The 19626-nt window shown below is 43.5% G+C and overlaps 1 protein-coding gene across 1 annotated transcript in view; it reads right to left on the bottom strand.

The window, feature by feature from the left end:
- Creb5 (cAMP responsive element binding protein 5) overlaps positions 1–19626 on the bottom strand; it is a 398130-nt gene that overhangs the window by 338011 nt on the left and 40493 nt on the right. The window lies entirely within an intron of this gene.

The following is a 19626-nucleotide window of genomic DNA, read 5'->3' as shown; positions in this document are numbered from 1 at the left end:
ACATATAAAAAGGAATACACTATGACTAAGTGGACTTTATCTCAAGAATGCAAAGTTGATCTAACAATTAAAAAGCAATTAATGAAAGAATATGAATTAATATGAAATTACAAAACCACATCATACTCTCCACAGGCACATAGAAATCATTGACAAAATGTGACAGCTTTTCATAATAAGGTATTAAAAAACCCAGGAAAGAAAAGGAATTTTCATGTCAAAAGCTACCTGAAACAAATAAACAAAACAAACAAACAAAAATAGCTGGGTGGTGGTGGCACACACCTTTAATCCTAGCACTGGGGAGGCAGTGGCAGGTGGATCTCTGTGAGTTCAAGGTCTACAGAGTGAGATCCAGAACAGGCTCCAAAGCTACACAGAGAAACCTTGTCTCAAAAAACCAAAATATAATAAAATAAAATAATAAAACAAAAACTCACAGCTAACAACACATATAATAGTAAAAGACTAAATGATTTATCCTGGAGTCAGAAACAAACAGAAATGTGTCATTTCTCACTGCCACTCACTGAAGAATCTAATCAGGGCAACCAGGCAAGGAAGAGAAAGCAAAACCAGTCAGACTGTAGAGGGCCTGGTACAACAGTAAGTATGATCGTCTCTAGTCACAAATGACAAAATACAGAAAACACTGAGAAATCAGCAAATGAAAGCAAATAAATTATTAGAAAGGAAGAACATACTGATCAACCTCATCAAACATAAGTTAACACAGAAAACTCAATAATGTTTTTGTGTATTAGAGATGAACACCGTGAAATGAAATTTACAAATCAAATCATAAATACGTGGGGATAAATTTAACAACAACAAAAAAGTGTATTTTCTATTTTTGTATCTGGGTTTGAACCTAGGACCCTGTTTATCCTAGGCAAGTGCCCTGCCACTACACAGCACCCCGAAGACAACAAACCATCATCAAAATCAGTAAAGAATAACTAAATATGTGAAGGAACACCTGTGAACTGAAGGGTTAGCATTGCTAGACGGCGGACCTCCTCCAGCTGATCTGTGAGCCAATTCATCCCAACCAGAATCCAGCTGCCTTTTTTGCTGAAGTTGGCAAGCTGAATCCTAAAATTCATATGGCAAAGCAAGAGTACAAGAATAGACAAAACAAGCTTTAAAAAGAACAAAGTTGAGGGATTCATAGGTTCTTGTTTCAAAATGTGTTACAAGAAATCAGTAATCAAGACAAAGGAATGTTGACAGACCTGTTGGAGTGAGTTGAGAGTCCAGGAATAACCCTCTGCGTTTATCATCATTTGATGTTCAGGAAGGGTGTCAAGATCGTTCAAAGGAAAAAAAATATCTTCAATACAGAGTATTTGGAAAGTTGTACAGCCACACGTAAAATAATGCAGCCAGACCTCTGCTTCACACTTATGCAGGGAAAAAAAATTAATTTAAATCAATCATGGAACTAAATGTAACCAGTGAAGCTGTAAAACTCACAGATGAAATCATAACATAAATCTCTGTGACCTCGGGTTGGGCAATAAATTCTTATGACACCGAAAGTACCAGCAACAAAAATAACACGAGTAGCCCATGACTGGGGAGATCATGGGGCCAAGTAAGGAGCCTACTGGGGGTGTTTCAATCCATGGACATATTGTCAAACTGCTGTCCTGATGTTTTTGTTTATACCTTCAGCCTTGATCAGAGAAGCTGTTTTTGTAGTGGTGAAATCAGAAACTCATGCCTGGTCCAAGTATTGAGAATGCGTAACTGTGAAGGTGTGTTGTTAATGGGTCATCTGTATCAACGTCGCCCTATCCAAGGCTCAGTGAGCATCACAGAAGAGTGGGTGGAAAGGATGTAAGTCAGAGTGGGAAGATGAGGAAGAAAGCCATGAAATGCTGTGTTCGAGAAGGGCACAGCTGATGCACACATCTTCTCACCACAGCTGTGGATGCTAATCAAAACCCGAATAAAATCAAGCCAGTCAAACTTGGAGCATGAACGGAGGAGAGGGCCCCCTGAGACCTGCCCTTAGTTGAGGAGCAATAAGCAGTTGATGGCTGCTGAGGGAAAAAAGTCACTTTCCTTTATGGATATAAACACTGGTAGGTTGCACATGGAAACACTAATTGAATTCAGTGGTGGGCTATTATTAATAATAGTAGTAGTACTGATTGTAATAAAAGGACATGAAGTCAGGAGGAAGATAATTTGGTGAATTTGGGGGAATTGGGACTTGAAAGTCAAAATAAATTGTATACATGTATGACATTTTCAAAGAATAAATAAAATGAATATTAAAAAGCAGCATAAATTGGACTCATTTTTAAGCTTTTTGTGCTTTGAAGGACACAATCAAGAAAGTAAAAATCAACTCACAAAATAGGAAAAAAATTCAAATTATATGTGCTAAGGCTCTAGTATCCAGAATGCATAAGAAAAATAACACATATAAAAGGGGAACTAAATGTTGGTATAAAAATTTCTGCAAAGACAAGAAGGACACCATACGATGCCCAACATTAAGTCATTAAGGAAATTCAAATCAAAAGCCACTTTATACCCACTCCATGGGTCAAATCAAGATATATAATCCATGTTGGACAGAATGCAGAGAGATATCAAAGTCCTCAGGGAGACTGTTGGTGAGATTATAAAATAGAGCAGTGACTGTGAATGACGGTCTGGTGCTTCTTATGACTATGTTACTATGATTTTCAGGATGATGTCATCTAATACATATGCATATATATACATGTATTAGATCACTATTATATAAAATCTATTATATATATACATATTTCCAGAAAATAATATGCATTCTTTAATAGTGCTTCTAACCTTATACCCTTTTAAAATCAAAGCCAAAGACTATACTTTCAGGGATCATTTCTATAGTTCGTTAAAATCAAAGCCTATCCCAGAAACTGTTAGTTTGAACATGGATATTCGTGGCATCATTGTTCACAATAACCAAAGGTGGAAACTACACAATTGTCTACCAACTAGTGAATGTGGAGACAAGATGTATGTTCATCTATTCAAGCCTATGGAGCCATGTTGATACATGCTACAACATTGAGAAGTTGTAGAAACAAACTGAACGACAGGATGAAGGTGTAAAAGGCACTATATACATATATATGCACATGAAATGTCCACGATGGGCAAATGCGTAAAGAAAGAAAATAGACAAATGCTTTGCAGGTGTCGGGGAGGGGAAAATGCAGAGTGGCTGCTGATGACACCAAATCTATGCATTTTTTTCACTGCTGTAACAAAAACTGACCCAAGCAATTTTAAAAAGTGTCTTAGTCAAGGTTTCTATTGCTCTGATGAAATGCTCTGACCACAGAGTTGGGGAGGAGGCAGTTTATTTGGCTTACACTTCCATATCACTGTTCACTATAGAAGGATGTCAGGACAAGAATCCAAACAGGACAGGTACCTAGAGACAGAAGCTGATGCAGAGGCCATAGAGGAAGGCCACTTACTGGCTTGCTCAAGCTGCTTTCTTATAGAGTCCAGGACCTCTAGTCCAGGCTTGGTCCCCCATCAATGGGCTGGGCCCTTCTGTGTCAGTCACTAATTAGGAAAAGGCACCACAGGCTTGCCTACGGCCTGATATTAAGGAGGCATTTTCTCAAGAGAGGCCCTCTCCTTCCAGATGACTATAGCTTGTGTCAAGTTGACATAAAACTAGCCAGTACAGGAAGGAAAGGATCACAGTTTTGGGTTTTTGTTTGGCTCACAGTTTGAAGAGATAAAGTTTCTCAAGGTGGCAAAGGTATGGCAACCTGAGGTTGACAGTCACAGTATGTTCATGGTCAGGAAACAGAGATGGATGCTGCTGCTCAGCTCACTTTTTCTTTTTCAATCTATGACCTCACCCCAGGAGATGCTACCACTTACATTCAGGTTGAGTCTCTCCTCCCCCGGTAAATTGTTCTGGAAGCACCTTCACAGACATATCTAGAGGTGCGTTTCTATGGTGATTCTAAGTCAAGTCAAGGTATCAATGAAGATGAACCATCACGATACCCTTGCCAACATGACGTCTAAACACATAATATCGTAGCAGCCTACCTTTGACTCCTAAAATTTCATGTTAATAACATAAGATGCATTTAGTATGTCTCTAAAGTCCCCATAGCCTTTAACTGTCCCAACACTGTAAGTCTTTTCTGAGAGTCAAGGCTATCTTTTAACTGGGAATTCCTAGAACATTAAAACAAAACAAAAACAACAAGTTGCATGCTTCCAGTTTACAATTCCAAAAGGAAAGGATGGAAGGATATCAAGACGGGACCAAATGAAACCTAAACACACACCAAACACTGTACCTGATGGTATCATCTGAGCTCCAACAACCTTGGTCATCACTACCTCTCCAGCTCTCATGAGATTACAGAAGTCCTCAGTGGCGATCCTATGGTCCCAGCATCTCTAGAATCCTGAAGTCTCCATTACAATGTCAGCTTCATTTTCACTTCAGGCAATAGTCTCTTGAGACCTTCTAGGTAAAGTTATCCCACACAGTGCTTGGCCTCAGGACCTCTCTGAAATTTTGACATACACCTTCACATCACCCTCATTGCTGTATCTTTAAAGCAAAACCAATACCACATGGGCAACACTGCCAACATCTGCTCCCATCTGGAGATGTATCCTGCCTCTCTGGTCCATGGCTTCAGTAGTCGCTATGTGTGTTCAAGGCACACTGAAAGAACACTTTCCTGGGTGGTTATTTTAAAGCAGGGAGCTGCTTCAGCCAGTGTCATTCTGAATTCAGGCTCTCTCTCATTTTAGATGGGTCTGTAGTTTCACAGGTTGGAATCTTTCATGAGTGGGGTCTCGCCCCCAGGATCTTTCCCATTGTCTCGGTGAGGGACATTGGGTCTCTCCTTAGTAATTCTAATTTCTCAATTACGGCTTCTCTTTCCTATGCTTTGTCTGAAACTCTGAACATGTGAGTTCTCCTTTCCTCTCTGAACTGCACATGTTCCATGTCTTTCTCTCTCAGTGTAGACCTGGATGATAACAGTGATCAGCGATCATGCCACACTGACTGATGCTGTCCTACCCTGAACTTTCCTCCCCCAAAGAAGCTAATCCATCACTTTTAAAAAGTCAGCCTTTCTCTGTTTCTCAGGACAAGAGCAGAATGCAGTCAGATTCTTTGCTAGAATGTGACACAAGCAGCCTCTAGCCAAGTTCCCAATAGAGTATCCTGTTCCCTCTAAACTTTCTGTGCTGGGGTCCCACTGTGCACTTTCCTCAGCATTCTGCTCTCCCATATTCCTGCCAGAACGCCCCATTAAGCTCTGCCTACAGCATCCTAGGGCCTCTCTAGCCCACAGTTCCAAACTCCTCTCCACTCCTCTTACAAAGTAAAGGCCTGCGAACCGCATGGTCAGGATTGTCACACCAAGCAGCACTCCTTAGTACGAACTTCCTGTAGGAATTACTTTTCTCATTGGTATAAAAAATACTCGAAAAGAGGGATTATCTTGGCTTAGCGTTTGCGGATACAGTCTATCCTGGCAGGGAAGGCATGACAGCTGGAACACAAGACAACTGTTTGCGTTTATGCCCACTTTCTCCTTTTTATTCCATCAGGGACCTAGCCCTTGGGATAGAATTGGCCACATTCAGAGTGAGCCTTCCTTCCTCAGTAAAACCTTTCTTGAAACATCTTTACAGAGCTATATTTTGAGGATAACCTAAATGCAGTCAAGTTGACAACATCACACAAAATTAAGATGGGGTTATAGCTGTATAGTGATATAACATTGGGTTACATACTTCATAAGGAGGAATTTATGGTGTGTAAGTTATATCTCAATAAAGCTTCTATCATCCTACAGAGATTAGAAAGTCATATAAGTGCATTCATTGCATTCTACCCCAGTCATCCTGTCTCAGACAATGGCAATGGATTTGTAAGTTGATGTTCTTTCTATAAATTCTATGAAGTTCTTTCTAGATGGTTTCTATAAGTGGAACAAAATACGATACAAAAAAAATCACGACACGTTTTAACATGAGTTTTCTGGGTTTTTGTTAATTTAAACTAAAAGTCTACATACCTAAGCATACCATCTGTTTAGCAAGTGTCACATTGATAGGAAATTGTGGTTGCTACAAAATACACTAGAGGCATAGCCTCACATATGCCAGCCATTGATTCCCATCAAATATACATATTTCATTACTCACATGACACACCGAACTTCTAGACACTAGCCACGATGAGTTGATGGGAAGTTGTAATGACACACACACACTTTAGGGCAGGAAAACAACTCTCATCTGCTTTCTACATTTAACAACAACAACAACAAACTGACCCTCAGAAAATGCTAGAGACAGAAGGCTTGCTTTATCAATAGGCAACCCTCATAGCTGGTGGAACGCAAACATTTATTGAGCACACGGGTCCATGTTTCTCTGGCCTTTGGAAACCCTTTCCTGTGATTAGAACTGTGCCGAAGCCCCTTAGAGAGTCTGCGTCCTTTGGCCAGTCTTTCCTCCTTCAATCCTCTCTTCTTTTCTCCTGGTCTTTAGCTCCTTCCCATATCCCTCTTTCTCCTCCCTCCCCAATCGGATGGGCCCTCTCAATTCTACTGCTGGAAAGTTTGCCCCTTTGCCCACCCCTCCTTCCCACCCCTCCTTCATCTAGCTCTCAAGCTTAACTATGCTCCTAGACCAATTCAAGCTAGGATGGCCAACATCTATGCCTCCCTCCCTGCATGAACTGAATTGCTTCCTGTCCTCAGTGGAGCCCCACTCAGTAGGTGCTATCTTTATTCTTAGTGTCTAAAAAAAAAATGAATTTAAGAGCCTTGCCTCAACTCTAGAGCTCCCACAATGGCCGGAGCACACTTCTAAAATGTGCTGAAAGCTGGCTATGTGTGACGCTCTCCTGCTTGTCAAGGCTCTGCCTCTGTTTTCCCAAACCCTCCAGACTTCTTTATTGACCGTTCTTGCGTCCCTTAGAAAGAATCTTTGCTACCATTGTCTTGATAGTGAACACTCTACCTAAAAATGACTTAGGAGAACCCTGTGGCTTCCAACAGGTCCTGGTTCTCCCCTCCGTCCGTGGAATCCTTTGGAAGGCAAAACCTGATCTCATTAGAATTAAGACTTCAGGCTCTGGAGTAGGAGTGCTGGGCTACCATGTTATATGATGGATACACACTTCACCTCTTTGTATGTCAGATCCCTCTGGGTAAATTAGAGGAAATGCCAGCATAATATGCATCTTACCGGGTTTCTATGAAGTATAAAGTAATAAAAGTAATAAAATTAGATATGGCATGCATGCATACATTTCTAGATAAATACTTCCCATTTGACCTTCCATCTTCAATGCTTTTTACCTCTACCTCTGCTATTCCTGTAAACGTTTGCTTCCTTCTTATAAACGGTCAATAAAATACTTAATTCCAGAATTTTTCATGTGCAAATGTCACATGACTATGATGGAACAGTTGCAATGAGTAGTCTGGTTTGAGCTGTGGCAGTGGAAAACAGGACGTCGGTGGCAGGAAGTACAGCTTCAGCAAAAGTATTAGCTCCAGAATCTACATGATGCACTCAATGAGTCTATTCCAGCCTCATTGTCCACATCTCTAAAATGGGGATGACGCTCTAGACCTTGTGAGACTGCACAGAGAGTGAAAGGAGATGACAGTGGATTGGAAGTATGTGTTCAGTGCCAGGAGCACATGAGACAGGCTGGACCACGAACCCACCATCCATACTGCTATCCCCTAGGACACAACCAGGCCATGTTCTCAGCAGCATGTGGCATCCAGTCCACTCCTAAGTGTGAATCAGTGCCTCCCACTGAAGAAAAAAAAATGACATGGGGAAGAATGTAGAAAGGGAATTTAAAATAATCTTTTAGGATATGAGTCCAGAACCTAAAACTATCCCCATCACCCTGGGACCTGAGGGCCAGCACAGTCCTGTGTGACCCTAGCCAACTTCAAGCCTCACTTTCTCAGAGGAGTCTCTGCATAGGAAAAGGCTCCTTGGCTTGAGTCTTGCGTTCAGTACACTCTCACTCTTCCAAACCCCGAGGAAAGACAGTCAGCACACACACGCGAGTTCTGACTGATACACGGGAATGCTAGTTGACTGGACAAAAGGAATGCAGGATGTGCAGAGGCAGCCCAGTGCCAGCTCCGAGGCTGCACTCCCTCACTGAGAACGTGACCGCCACGAGGCACTCGTGTTGAATTTTCCCAGAGGACGAGAAGGAAGGCCAGTTCCGTGGGGGCGTTAATGTGGAGGGGTGTGGGCAGTGCAGCCCAGACTCCTGTGGCTACATTCTTTCTTGGCAGGCAGAGTGACAGGGTGTGGGTGTCCTGTCATCAGATCTGCACGACATTGGCCCAACCCATGACATCAGCAAGAATCACATCCCTCGGGGAGAAGGGAAGGCCAGGGCAGCAGGGCCAGCACATCCCACAGCAAGGCGTTACAAGCTGTTGCCTCTCCCCTGCCCTGTTCTTCCCGGACTCCATGGGAATTGCCACTCCCATGGCCCACCACGTCTCAGGCACCACCTAGGTGTTTAATTTATGTTCATGGGTTTAATTCCCTCAATATCCCTTCCAAGAATGCAATCACATCCATATTTTATTAGTAACTTAAGTTGAGCTCAGGGAGGTGAAGTCATTGACCGTGATCACATAGTCAGTGTTTAGCAAAGCTGGGATCCAAGCCCAGATCCATGCGAAGCTACAGCCCCTGTTCTGTTTGATGGGTCTCCATATTCCCTCAAAGACCGCTTTAGACACAGCCTTTTCCTGCCTGCCTATATCTGGAACCATATGATAGTGGTGAGAAGCCTCCCTTACATTGTTCTGTGAACTTAAATCCACCTTGACATAAGTTGTATTGCGTGGTTACATTTCCAAAGCACTGCCCCTTCGTGTTGCATACACACAGCAATCCAGGAAGCAAGGCCATGGCTCCTCCAGTCCATCTCTTTCAGAAAGCTTACCAAGCCACATTGGAAAGCACAGTGACGTCATCAGACCCAACCAAGCCTTTTGGCATTTTTTTTTTTAATCAATGTCCACTCATCCCTGCATGTACCCTTCTTGAGTAATTTAGTCAGAAAATATTGAGTTAGGAAGTGTTACATTGCCAAGCATCTTGCTAGACATGGGAGCTATAAGATAAACACTGTCTCAGGAATTCCCAAGCACAAACCAAGATTGTCTTCAACTCCTAAGTTTCTGATATAGGGCTTTGTCTTGACTCCTAGTCTACATTATGTGTTCAGTCATCCAGTGAGCACAGGCTCTTCTCTTTTCAGGGTACTAGTGTCTTGGTATTCTCATTCAATTCCTCTTTCTAAGCCCAGAGTCCTGATCCAAGTGAGAAATCTGATGGAACAATTAATATCCACCACACGGTCTGAGTCGGCCTAGGAATTGGGACCCATATTGGCTATCAAATGAGTTAAGGCCAAAGTTGCAAGACTTGCCATAACTCAATCAAACTAACCAAAGATGCTATTCTGAGACCTACATCAATCCTACTTCAGCAGTGATCCAGGCATACCTCATTGAGTTTCATGATGAGACAGAAATCGCCTTCCATTTCTCTGAGACAGTTTCCTGCTCACTGAAGTTCGTCTGCATGTAATATACCCAATCACATCAGTTGGCGTTGTCCACCACCAAGATTTTTAATTCACTTTACTTTGTATGTGTGTGGAGGGGGGGGGGTATGTTGTTATTTTTTTACGTCACACAAGTTAGAGTCATATTGGAAGAGGGAGCCTCAGTTGAGAATATACCCCCTCCAAATTGGCCTGTGGGGGCATTTTCTCAATTAAAAATTGATGTAAGAAGGCCTAACTCATTGTGGGTGGTGCCACCCCTAGGCTGGTGGTCCTGGGTACAATAAGAAAGCAGACTGAGAAAGCCATGAGAGCAAGCCAGTAAGCAGCACCTCTCCATTCCCCCATCAGCTCCTGCCTCCAGGTTCCTGACTTCCCTCAGTGATGAACTCTGCTGTGGACCTGTCAGCAGAAACAAACCCCTTCCTCCCCAGTTAACTTGTGGTCATGGTGTTTAGTCACAGCAATCGGAACTTAACTAAAAGAAAGGGTGTACACACAATGGGGTTCAGGTTTTCCAGGGGATGCCAGTGTGTGTGCATGTAGGAACCAGATGTCAGTCTCAAATACCACTGCTAAGATTCCATTCATCTTCATTTTTTGAGAAAGTATCTCTTACTGGCTTGGAACTGGCCATTCAGGCTAGGCTGTCTGGCCAGCCAGGGCCTCCACATATCTTTGACTCCCCGGCACTGCGATCACAAGCGTACCCCAACATGCCTTGGCTTTTTGACATGGGTTTGGGGAGCTGAAGTCAGCTCCTTATATAGCAAGCACTTCACAAACTCACCTGTCTCCCCAGCCCCCCATTTTCCAATTGGTATAAAGAACCTCCTCAAGTTAGAAAACAAATGTTAGATTATTCTGAAAGACGACAGATAAGAACTATACCGGATCCACAAATATAAAACAACTTCCCTTCCTGTGGGGAACCTTGTCTTTCTGGTTAAGTCACTCAACATATGCTGACAGCAGTATAATGGCCCAAAATCTAGGAGTAGCAAAATTCAAAATTTTAGCAAAAGTTTTGCTCACCACTAACTGTTTTGCCCATAGCTAACCAAGAGCTGCTGAGGGGGCCCAGGCTTGCCCATAGCATTTTGACCAGATTACTATCGAAGCCTGGGTCCATGTGGTGGCATTATGGAAAGGATATAGAAGATTTATGAGGTAGGTGTCAGGACCAAAGGAAACCCCATCCCCCCCCACACACACACAAAATTCTGGGGCTGTTCTCCTCTTTCCAAGGAGCCATTTCCTCATCTGTCAGAAAGGCCACATAGCTCTCTGTGGTGCCTATTAGCACACCAAAGCTCATGGCCTCGGCACCTGTGGCACCTCTCGGCTCCTCTCACCCCACCATCTACCCTAAAGTTCTCCAGCTCATGGGCTTCCCTTCTCGCATCCTCTGATTCCCGTGTTTGGGGAACCATGTGCTCTCTTTGTCTTTCTCCCTCATTCTCCCTATCTCTCTCTCTCCTCTCATAGTCTGCTCCCATCTCCTGGCCACATTCCGTCTACTCCTTTCTTTCCCTGTGGATTCTTCTGAATGTCTCTGGCTAATTCTCCATCATATCTACAATAAAAACCTTCCCCTCAACCATACCTTGGAGGAGTCATGTTCTCAGTTTATGCATCTGGTGCCCAAACCCTTATTTATCCAGTAGGGCTTGTGGGAGGTCTTTCTGTCATGGAGCCGTGCCTTCCACATGGGGCACGGTGGAGCCTGGTCTTTGGTCTTTCTCAGCTCTTGTTTCCAGTTGTAATCCCTTGCTTGTTCCCATGTCACTCCCACCATTCTTAGTTGCCATGATATGACACTGAGCTGATATCATTGTCATAGCTTTGACTTTTCAAGGCTGTGAGCCAAGTAAACCACATCTTCCTGAGTAGCCCATGTCAGTGATTTCATTACAGTAATGAAAGACTAACCAATGTACCTAGGCCTAAGCCTGTAAGGAGAGGACAATTATAAATAGGCGAGGTCCATCCATATGCAAAAATGGCATATACACACACTAATATTTAAAGGTGGCTTGTTTACCTATTCCTATGCTGAGAGCATATGACCGTTGCTATGACCTTCGCAGAGGGACTCCTCCTCCTCTTCCTCCTCCTTCTTCCTCTTCCTCCTCGTCCTCCTCCTCCTCTTCTTCTTTAATTAAGACCTCCACAAAGACTTCAGAAGAACAGCATCAGGGGAGACTTATTATATTGCCAAAAGCTCTTAAAAGCGGGCTGTTGCGGAGCTTAGTGCTGCCATTAGCCAGCAGTCTATCACAGTGAAGCGCCCTGACCAAGGACCATTGTCCCCTGGCCGACAGTGACCAATCCATAACAAGGGCAGCCCATTACCAACAGCACAAGGGAGATTTGTTTTTCAGGAGTGAAAGATACAAACTAGAAGACAAGTCTCCAAAGGCAGAACATTCTCAACCAGCCAGTGCCTTCTGGGTATTTATGTGCCATGGGTGTAAAGGCAGTGAAATTAGATAAGCTCAAAGCCATAGATTCGTAACTTGCACTTATGTAAATAGCTATGGATTTCTTGAGCAGGGGATCAATCCTCCTTGCCTTTCTCTTTAGAATGTGCTTCAGAGAGAACATCTTTTTTTTTTTTTTTCTTTTTGAAATGAGGATGTAAACTGTAGCTCTTGCTTAGGAAAATTAAGTCAGAATCCTGCTGAAGAATGATCTGAAATTCATTTGTGATTTCACTCTAACAGATTACGCTGCATCTTCTTTCCCAAAACCACCTCCCCTCTGTGGCCTGGCCTCAGTGACAGAGAGATGCAGAGTTATTAAGAAGGCCAGATCAGTAACACGCCTTACAGGGAGGGAGGGAAAGAGAATGGGGGAGAGAGGGAGAAGGAGGGAGAGAGAGAGAGAGAGAGAGAGAGAGAGAGAGAGAGAGAGAGAGAGAGAGAGAGAGAGAATACCCTCTGTCCTTACCAAGGAATAAAATGCCTCCTCTGGTAACTGACAAGCACATACCAACTTTTTGCCCACAGCTTCTTAGCCAGAGCTACCAATCTCTTCCCTGCTTTCTGATTTCTAGCCTAGCCACATGATACCCCCAGGCCCTCCTCTCATAAAGCCGTAGTATGCTCTCTCTCCTTCCTCTCAATGTCCACCAAAGCCACAGATCCCCAAAGCCTGGTTTTTAAGACTTCCGATCTGGACAGTCAAGGTCTCTGACCCAGCTCTGATTTGTCCTCTGCCAGATGCAGAAGCCCCCATCTTCCATCCTCCAATGCCACCTTTCTGCCATTTAATTTACAAATGGCATTTTTCTTTCCCAGGTCAGCAGTGCCCTTTCTTCCTTCAGAGTTTATTAAAAACTTGTTCTATCACAGTATTCAAGGGGAGCAGTAAATAAACTGCCGATGTGAACACTCTATGAGATGGTTAAAGTGAAGGTTTTTATTGTGAATAAGAGAGAGAAAAAATCTAGAGGCATTTGGAAGAGTCCAGAGCAGAGAGAAAAGGAAGCAGACTGGACATGGCAGGGCAATCTGTGGGAGAAAAGAGAACAGCAAGAGGTAGAAAGAGACAGCGAAAGAGAAAGGGGAGCAAGAAGATAGCAAGAGAGGGAGAGAGAGGGAGGGAGGGAGAGAGAGAGAGAGAGGGAGAGGAAGAGAGAGAGAGAGAGAGAGAGAGAGAGAGAGAGAGAGAGAAAGAAAGAAAGAGAGAGAGAATGTGTATAGTTAAGAATAGTGGGTTATAAGGAGGGTGAGTAGCTGGTGGGGAGGAAAGGGCCAGAGACTTTGAGATGTAGAAGATGTACTTGTGAATGCATGCTACAGGAGCCAGCAAACCAGCATGGGCTTTGATATGCAGCCATAAGTATGCATCAATGGAGAGCCATAGGTCTCTTCTCCCAGAGGGAAGGGAAATGACTCCTTTTGGCAGATGGGAATCGGTTTCACAAGTTCCTGAGGAATGTTGGCTTTTATCTAACTGCCAGAAATCCTCCAATAGTCCAAGTTGAACTGGGTCTAAGACTCAGTTTTGGACCAAGTCAGTGGGCCTGTCCTTTTGTGGATGAGACAGGGTACCCTTTGTACCTGACAACCACAAGGCGTAGTTCAAACACCGCTACAAGGAAATTTTTGACCTCCTCTTCCCACCCATGTGCTAACTGTAAGGACTGCTACATGCCTGATTCCAACAGGTAGCTGCTTGGGGACCCGTGACCATCCTGCAGCTCTTGAGGGTTAGCCCCCAAAGTTAGACACATCTCAATGTGTACCTGGGAAGTGACAAAAGCCTCAAGTCCTATGCTAAGTAAGTAATTTCAAATCCTCAGGAGTAAGCATGTGGCAGACAACTTGAGGACACTCTACAAGTAGTTCTATGCCCACCCATTTTATTGGATGATAGATGAAAAATGTCCTTTATTTGACTACAAGAGCTGAAGTTGGTATACTTACAGTTTTCACACGCCCTAAAGAGGTAGTTAGATCCCACACTTTAGTCACAGGTGAAACAACAAAGACATGGAGGGGGTGTGCCCAGGCCTCTATAAGATCACCACTTCAGGCTCACAGGCTCACAGTCCTCTGCCTACAGCTGCATCAGCACCACACTGAAAGGCCATTCCGTCACAGTAGGCCAGATCTTCCAAGTGATGAAGGTCCGTGGGAATAGGACCCTCATCAACTCACCCATATTTTAAATACCATTTGCATACTGGTTTCTCCGTCCTTTAATAAGCTGCCACAGTTACTCTCCTTGCCATGATGAAATACCAGACAAGAAGCAACTTAGAGGAACACAGGTTTGTTTTGGCTTACACTCTGAAGGGATACATTCCATCCTGGTGAGGAAATCATGGCCACAGAAGCATCAGGCTTCTGTTCACATTGCACCCACAGTCCAGAAACAGAATGAAGGATGCTGTGCTCAGCTTCCTCTCGCCTTTTTGTTCAGTCTGGGTCCCCAGATCATGGAATGGTGGTACCTGCATTTAGGGTGGGTCTTCCCACATCATTAACCTAATCAGGAAACCACCCACAAACATTCTCAAAGGCTCACTGCCATGGGGAATTTAAACCCCAGCAAGTTGATAACCAAGCTGAACCATTACAAAGGTATAGCATCCCTAGGAAGAATTCTCACTCCAGTGGGATCTGATGTCCTGCATCAGCACCTGCCTTGCTGACAGATTAGCCTCATAGAAAGGATGGAGCCACAGGTAGACCAACCATGACTTAAACAGTTCATTTGTCCCAGACAGAAGTGCAGTATACACAGAGACTATGGATAGTACTAAGGGACAATTTGGGCCCCACTGGAGAGAAGAAACCCTGGAAAGGGGAAGTGGTGGGAGAAGAGCCATTCTGTCAGAAGAGCAGCCAGGAGTCAGACACTGCTAGAGGCCCTGGAGAGTACACTCAGGCCAAGCTGATACACAATAGTCATCCTTGGACCATCATAACTAGTTACCACAAAATGCTGAAGGGGAACCATTGCGAGAGAAGAAACTCACAGGAACAGGAGCTGCAGGCTACTCTCACATAGTGACCCAACTGGCCCAGACCCTCTTCTGCAAAATCATTTATAAAACCCCTCTCCACTCGCTAGAAAAAAAATGACAACATCTTCAACAAATAGTTCTAGTAAAGGCAGAAGAATACAAATAGGTCCATGCTTATCGCCCTGCACAAAACTCAGCTACAAATAGATTAAAGCCCTTAACATTAAATCAGACACACTGAACCTGTTTAAAAAAAGAAAGCGGGGAATAGCCTTGACTTCATTGGTACGGGAGAAGACTTCCTGAGCAGAACACCAGTAGCACAGGCGCTAAGATCAACAATTAATGAATGGGACCTCATGAAACTGAAAAGCTTCTGTGAGGCAAAAGCCACTGTCAGGGGGACGAAGCAGCAGCCCCCAGAGTGGGAAAAGGTTTTTACCACCTACACATCTGATAGAGTACTAATATCTAAAATAGATAAAGAACTCTGAGTAGCCCATCAAGAAGACAAATAACCCAATTAAAATACAGGGTACAGGTCTAAACAGAGAACTGTTGTAAGAAACTCAAATGACTGAGAAACACTTAAAGAGATGCTCAACATCCTCACCCATCAGGAAAATGCAAATCAAAACGACTTTGAGATTTGATCTTACACCTGTCAGAAGGGCTAAGATCAACAAAACAAATGACAGCCCATGCTGGGGAGGATGTGGAGTAAGGGAACACTCCTCCACTGCTGGTGGGAGTGCAAACTTTATAGTCACTTTGGAAATCAGTGTGGTGGTTCTTCAGGAAGATGGGGATCATAGATCTAGTCTAAGATCCAGCTATACCAACCTTGGGCATATACTCAAAAGACAAAAGATGTTTTATCCTACCACAGAGACATTTGCTCAACCATATCCATTGCTGCTCATAATAGCCAGAAAGTGGAGACAACCTAGACGTCCCTCAACAGAAGAATGGATGAGGAAAGTGTGTTACATTTACACAATGGAGCTTATTCAGCTGTTAAAAAAATAAAATAAAATCATGAAATCCATAAGTAAATGTGTGGAACTAGATAAAATCAGCCTGAGTGAGGTAACCTGGGCCCAGAAAGATAAATATGGTATGTATTTGCTTATATGTGGATATTAGCTGTAAAGTCAATGATAAGCAAGCTACAGTCCATAGAATCACGTAGGTTGGGTATAGAGTTAGGTACTAGGTGGGTAAATATAGGTCTCATTAGGAAAGGGAAATAGAATAGATAGTTAGGGATGGATGAGGGGAGCTGGAACAGGAGGATTAAGTTAGAAGGGGCAGGGAAGAGGGAGATGATGGAGGGAATATGGGGAGAGAGATAGCTAAAATTAAGGGCCAATTGAGGGGTAGCATGGCAACCTAACACAGCAGAAGATTCTTAAAGTATATACATATATGAAGGCAACCTAAAAGAAATCATCAAGTAATGGAAGAGACAGAGTCCCAACTGGCCATCTCTTGTCACCAAATGAAGCTTCCAGTAACGGGATTGGGTTACATCTGATTGAGTTGTTGGCCAAAGGGGTCCCTTAGGAATCCCCAAACAACAAAAACTGTTGCAAAGACTATAGGTTGCTCTCTACAAACTGACAGCAAGTCCCATTGCTGAAGACATCTACACAGGACGCTGAACATGGAGAAGTTGAGCTTGTGCCTGCAGAGAGCCTTCCCGCCCCCCCCCCATGCCCTCGTGTCCTTGATATAGGAAGGCACTCTGCATGCTACCAAAATATAAACATAAAAGCCAAGGCAACCACAAACCCCTTGATCTACAATGGCACCCTGACTGAAAGATATGCTAGGGCAATGGTGGCATAAATCTTGTGGGAATAACCACAAGGTTTAACTTAAGGCCCATTCTATGATATGGAACCCATACCCAACATTGCTTGGGTGACTAATACCACAAATGGGATATAGATAGCCCAGGGATCTAGGGAAACTAAATACTAATGTTCTAAAAAAAATAGCAATAAAGTGACTCCTAATGGTATTCTGCTATACTCATAAATCAGTGCCTTGCTCAGACATCATTAGAGAAATTTCCTTCTGCAGCAGATGGGAACAAATACAGAGACCCACAGTAGACATTATGCAGAGAGTGAGAGATCTTGGACTACTCATCCCTAGAGGGGATGTCTCTATCGAATCCCTTCCTTCAGGGCTCAAGGAACCGTTTGGAAGAGGAGGCACAAAGAGTGCAAGAGCCAGAGGGGACGGAGAGCACCAAGAAAACAAGACCTAAATCAACATGATGAACTCACATGAACTCACAGAGACTGAGGCAGCGTGCATAGGGCCTGCAAGGGTCTGCACCGGGTCCTTTACGTGGATATTATGGATTCAAGTTAGTGTTTTTACGGGATCACTGAGTGTGAATGAGGGGGTCTCTGATTCTTGTGCTTCCTCTTGGACTTTTCCATCTTTTGTTTTGTCCGAATCTGATGTGCTAGTCTTGTTTTCTCTTATTTTATTTTACTTTTATCCCTCAGAAGCCTGTTTGTTTTCTAATGAGGGGCAGAAATTGAGAGGATCTGGATGGGAAGGGAACTGGGGAGGAACTTGGAGGAATAGAGGAAGGAAAAAACACAATTAGGATATATTATATGAGGAAAAAAAATCTATTTTAAATAAAAAGAAAAAATAAAACCTCTCCATTCAGCAAGGCAATGATGGCAGCATTTTAACAGATGGAGAGGTTTTCTTTCACATTAGGTCAACTGCAGTGGAGCAAACTGGGACCTCTAGTGATCTCCCTGGCAGTGTTAAAGACCAGCAGACACTTCCGGAGCAGCAGAGAGGCACGGCAGGCCAGGCCTACCCGGAGGCCTGTGCAGAGTCTCGGTATTTCTACCTTTTGGCTTTTTAACATGACTTGGAAGTGTGCTATGACACACAGCGGATGAGGGCCAGAGATACCAATTGTCTGGACATAGATAAGACACTTGGCTCAGGAGATTCCCCTGCACCTACTTACTGACTCCAGAATGTCATTAATATAAGAAACGTGAGAGTTATATAAGGCTTTGGCTCAGTTTTCTTAGTATGAATTGAACATATTTTGCATAGTTTTTTAATATATGTTAAAATGTTTAGAAATGCAACCTGGCAGTTAGGGAGAGATAGTATTTTGTATAACTTGGAACATTCCCCAGGGTTGGTCACCACTCAGGGAAAATTGTTGCTGCCATCACAAGTTCCAGACTTGGAGCTTCATTTCTAGGAACTGAATTCTGAGAGTCACAGGATGGCCCTCAACTGAGGCACAAGACCCGAACCTTTCATTAAATCTCCCAGTATTACAACACCGAGCAGATGTGTGCTGAAATACAAGTAAACGCCTTAATTTTGATTTTACTTTGCATGGTTTTAGTTACCCATAGTCAACTATGAAATATTCTAGGACTAAACAATGCATCTGTTTTCTAATTTTTTTTTTTTACATTAACTTATTGTGTGTGAGTGTGTGTGTGCATGTACACGTGTATGCACAACTTGCAGGAGTAGGTGCTCTCCTTCCACCATGTGGGTCCTGGGGATTGAACTCAGGTCCTCAAGCCTCGGTAGTAAGTGCCAGTACTTGCTGAGGCATCTCGCCTGTCTAATAAGTCGTAAGTTTTATGTATATAAGCCAATATGACTAGCATGATGAAATATCTTGCCATCTGTTCTATCCCATTTAGGACATGAATTATTCTTTTTCTCCCCAGTGTATCCATGCTGTATATACTACCCACCTGTAATCACTTTAGATAGCCGTTGTGCTCATCAGACCAACTGTCACAGTACATTAGTGCAATGCCTAGAGTACTGGCCAGCTTCTCATTATGCAGACAGTGTACCATTTCAGATAGTCACAAGAGTAATAATATAGTGCAATAAGATATTAAGCTATTAAGCTTACGTAGCTCATAGTCTATTGTTATTAGTCTCATTACTAGTTGTTAATCTCTTACTGTCTCAAATTCATAGGTTAAAATTCATTGTAGGCGTGAGTAGGAGAAAATCTAGTATTTATAGGGTTTAGTACTAACTTCGGTTTTAGATGTTCACTGGGAATCTTGAGATATATACACTCAGACAAGGAGGACACCCGCACCGTGCTGATTTCTTCATTTGCTCTGGCCCATCTCAACCATTCTCTGCCTTCTCTGTCCCGCTTTCTGTTTTAGGCTGAGCACTGCAGACGGTATCCACCAGGCCCTTTGTCCTCTGACTGCTCCTGCTCAGCCAGTGAAGGGCGGTGGCAAGAGGTGAAAGGCTGTGAGGAGAGGGCCTCTTTGGTCCTCCCCCACTTCTTCCATCTCCTATCATGGAAATCTGGGCTCACCATCCCCCGCTTGTTCCTGCACAGATAGGAGATAAGAGTTTCCAGCTTCCGTTTTTTTCCTGGATGCCCCCATCTTTGATGGGTCCCAGATCAACACCTCCTTTTCCCCTCAAGCCTTTTGGCTAAACTCATGTATTGTGTTGTCTCCCTCCAGGA

This window comes from Peromyscus leucopus, chromosome 3 (assembly GCF_004664715.2).
Source record: "Peromyscus leucopus breed LL Stock chromosome 3, UCI_PerLeu_2.1, whole genome shotgun sequence".
Classification (NCBI taxonomy): Eukaryota; Metazoa; Chordata; class Mammalia; order Rodentia; family Cricetidae; genus Peromyscus; species Peromyscus leucopus.
This window is presented reverse-complemented; position numbering and strand designations above follow the sequence as displayed.